We start from the raw sequence: 4101 nt of genomic DNA on the forward strand, positions 1-4101 counted from the left end.
GAGAGAGAGAGAGAGAGAGAGAGAGAGAGAGAGAGAGAGAGAGAGAGAGAGAGCGCAAGACGAGACGAGAGAGACAGTGGCGTCGATTTGGGGCGATTTGCGAGTCCCCCCCCCCTATCCTTCTCCCCTGGGCCGTGGCTGGCCCGCCGCGTGGGACGCGCAGTGGAGCGGGGTGTGCTATGCAGGCGCGTGGTTCTACAATGATGAGGCAGTCTCACCGCAGGCGATAACACAAGGGACTGTTTCAAGGAGGACGAATTGGGCAAGCGCGGAATATCAATGACAGGTACACAAACCTGCGCACTCTGCGGACGGAAGCACGGTTTGCGGCTATCGACGATCATCATCGGAAGGTTTGTGAGCCGTTTGCACAGTAGCGATGACAGTCAGCCTGCCGGAGAGCGCACGCCCCATAGACAACTAAACTGTGCCGTGTTCAACCCGCAGCCAGCCCGGGGCGAGGAGCAGTCCCGCCGCCCATGGAGTGCACCCCCTCATCTGGGCGGAGCGCGGCGCGACAGTCCCGGCCGCGCCAGGGCCTCGCGGTAGTCCGCCGGGCCGAGCCTCGTCACAACAAACCGCGCACCGCGCCCCCTTTTCGCACCGCGGACTAGCCTGGGCGAGCGCCCGTGGGGTGCGGGGTAGGCAACCCGACCGCGGGGCTGCGCGGGGCGGCCGGGGGTTGCCTACCCCGCCAGGCGCTCGCTCTCCGGGCGCGCAGCGCACAGTGCAACACCACCACACCGGGCCGGGCGAGCGCCCGTGGGGTAGGCAATCCTCGGCCACCCCGCGCAGCCCCGCGGTCGGGTTGCCCACCCCGCCGGGCGCCCGCTCTCTGGAGGCCGTGCGCTGCGTTCCGGGCCCGCTGCCGGCGCGCGCCCGTGCACGCGCGGTTGGCAGTGGGCGCGCAGGGCCGCGCGGGCTGGCCGAGGGTTGCCTATCCCACCACCGAGCGCTACCCGACGAGACTCACAGCGATACGAGAGACGACGCTCCACACCGATGATGGCCCCATTCCGTCTATTATCCGATTGAGCCTCCTCCTCCCTTTATTATTGATTCCGTCAGTCGCGATGAGGACCGGCACTCTGAGGGCCTTTTCACATTATATTTTCTTTGTTTCGCCATTTCATCGGCATTATTGTGACGTGGTGGAGTTACACAAAAGAGCAAAGTTTTATATAAGATCGCGCCCCCTTTGTTGTTAAGCTTCCCGGAACAAGAAGAATAAGAAAAAGGAAAGTCGTACCTTTTCTTAGTCTTAACCATCCCGCCTCCTCCCCATCCCCATCACTCATCACTTCCCTCCTTGACCCTTTCTGGCCCCTTCCTCCCCCTTCTCCACGCCTACTTCGTTGCCAGCGTCAGACCCCATGGCGGTGCGAGAGAGGAAGGAGATAAAGATGGAGAGAGAAACGTTTCAAGTCCGCTGCAGCTCCAGAGACACCCCCCCCCCCTCGCCCTTCCGCACTACACTTCTGTACGACAACTGACGTTAATCACGTGAGCGTGGTTGGCCGCCTGCCGCCGCCCGCTCCGCAGTGCAGAAGAATACATATACGAGAGCACGAGGCGACTGTGTGGGTGTGGGTGTGTGTGTGTGTGTGTGTGTGTGTGTGTGTGTGTATGTGTGTGTAACAATATAAGGGGCTTCAAGAAAATCTAATTACCAACAAAGTTTTGTACGTGTCATTTCGTGATGAGTAGATTTGCGTGCAGTGCATGCGCGAATGACGCCGAACAACCTCTTGAAGAAACACGACAGCATACCCATTAGAAATAAACGTTTCTTTACCATAGAGTTTAAGACGATTGAGTCTCTTCAAGGACGAGCAGCACAGCACATCCGTAGCACACGAAAGTGGGCCTCGCCTCGGCTCATCGTAAAGGAGACTCGAACAGACCCCCCCCCCCCTCCGACCGCTCACCGCCACTTCATCTAACGCCGTGTCAATATTTAGCAGGGGCGCGGGTGGTCGTCTCAACAAACACACTGCGAGAACCGCGTGCGTGTTCGCGGTTTGCGCCGCGCTACACAGTGTGCTCAAGGACCGGATGTGGAGTCGACATTGGCAGGCCCTTCTCTCCGCTCTAGCTTGCGGCTGAGGCGGCTTCTCGCCTCGCACCTCATCCTGAGCCCTCCCCCCCCTCCTCTTCTTCTTACCTCCAAGGTGTAGTAACACGGTAACACCACAACCTCCAAGGCGTAGTAACAGCTTCACTTCCAAGCACCTTACAACCCCTTACCCTCCTCTTCCTTTCCCACTTTCGCCTTATCGCAGAGAGGTCGAGGAGTCTCGTGAGTTCCGGCTTGCGCTTGCGAGCCGGGTATCTTGTCCACTGCGGGGCCCAGAGAGAGAGAGAGAGAGAGCCGCGTGGCCCGCACGCCGCGCCACGCCCTCAAGACAAATTGCTGATAGCGCGACGCGTCCCACTTCGACTCGTCGCGGTCATCGGCCGCGCTCCCATGCTGCCCGTGCCCACGGCCATGGCCGCCGTCCTGCACAGCCTGCGGGCCAGGAGCTCTGAGTCCTGCGGGCGCTGTGTGCCGGGCTGTACCCGGGCCGGCCCAGGCAGGAGCCCCAGCTGCCCCCCACCGCGCCGTGCGGAGCCCGCAGCAGCAGCGACCCTCCCATGACCTATGACCTTATCCTACGGGCGCGGGCCGCGCCAGCAGCGCTCCCTCAGCTGGGCTGAATCATCGCCATGGAGAGGGCTCGGGAGGGCCAATAAGTAGCGGACGAAACGCACGATCTAAGTGAGTAACCGAAGCCGAGCCAGACGGCCGAGTGGGTGGCGGGCAGCAGTGACTCGCTCCCTTGTTTTCCCCCTTTACCTTGGCCACAGGGCCCTTGAACCTCGCGGCCAGCAGGCAAGTATAAGCCTTAAGCCTGTAAAGCCAAATGCAGGCCGTTTGCGAGAGCTCCTGGTCGGGGCGAAGGAGGGAGAGGGGGACGGGGGCGAGCACGTCCAGGCCAGGGGCCTGACAGCGAGCGGCGGGGGAGTACGGGGCGTGGCGGCGCGTGGCGGGCGGGCGGGGCGTGGCGGGGTCACGCTGACAGGGGGAAGAGCTGGGACAGCGCGGCGGGAGGTGTGGGTATAAAGAGCAAGCGTGGGGAGCGAGGCCGAGGGGAGCGGCGAGGGGTGGCTGACAGGGAAAGGGGAGGAAGCTCCGGCTTTTGAGGTTGGCGTAAGGTCAGTGCAGCGGGCGGGGCGGGGCGTGGCGGTGAGCGAGAGGGTCTGTTGTTTCCGGCGAAGCAGGTCATGGAAGAGCTGGACACGGAGGTTAGACTGTGGAGAGGGCACGGAAGTAGCGGGAAGGGCGGCCCCGTGGCCGACCCATCGCCGACGCCGATGCCGCCCTAGGGACGGTGGCGCGTCCTGGCCTCCACCCATATCGGCCACGGAGTACAGCAAACACAAGGCGGGGGGCCCGGCCCGGAGTTCAGCGGGGCGTCGCCGTGGCGTGACGCAGCGTGGAGGCGGGGGCGCGGGCGGGGCCGCGGCGGGGACCCTTGACCTGGGGGCTGCCCAGCGGGCCGCACCCTCTCCCCGGCCTTGAATGGCGCACAGGAGGGGGTGGGCACCACCGGGCACCACGCCCCTCCCCGGCACCACCACGGCGCCGCGCTAGACCGGGTTGACGGATTTGTTTCGCGGCGCGAGGTAAGGGGGATTACAGGTGCAGGTGTATGTCTACGGCAAGGGCGCGGCGCGGATGGCACCGGGGCGGGGCGGGGCGTGCAGAGGCAGCGCCGCCGTCAAGGTCGTCCGCGAGTTACGTAACGCCGGCGGGGGGCAGGGCCCGCGCCGAGCCGAGCCGAGCGCATGCACCAGCACAGCCCAGCAGGACCATTGATTTTCGGCAGGGGATGCTCTGCCCAGCCCGGCCGTGCCCTGCCCTGGGCAAAGAGCTATGGGGGGCAGCCAGGGGTCCCGTCTCCTCGCTCACCTTTGTGTTTGCGGGAGATAGACACGCCTTTGAGCGGGGGGCGGCGGGTCTTCAGAGCGGTGGGCGAGGTGAATATTCCCAGCACGGGCGGGGCGTGGCGTGGCGGGGCGTGGCGTGGCGGGACGTGGCGTGGCGTGGTGGGGCATGGC

Source organism: Frankliniella occidentalis, unplaced genomic scaffold, assembly GCF_000697945.3.
Source record: "Frankliniella occidentalis isolate FOCC.00 unplaced genomic scaffold, Focc_3.1 Scaffold65, whole genome shotgun sequence".
Classification (NCBI taxonomy): domain Eukaryota; kingdom Metazoa; phylum Arthropoda; class Insecta; order Thysanoptera; family Thripidae; genus Frankliniella; species Frankliniella occidentalis.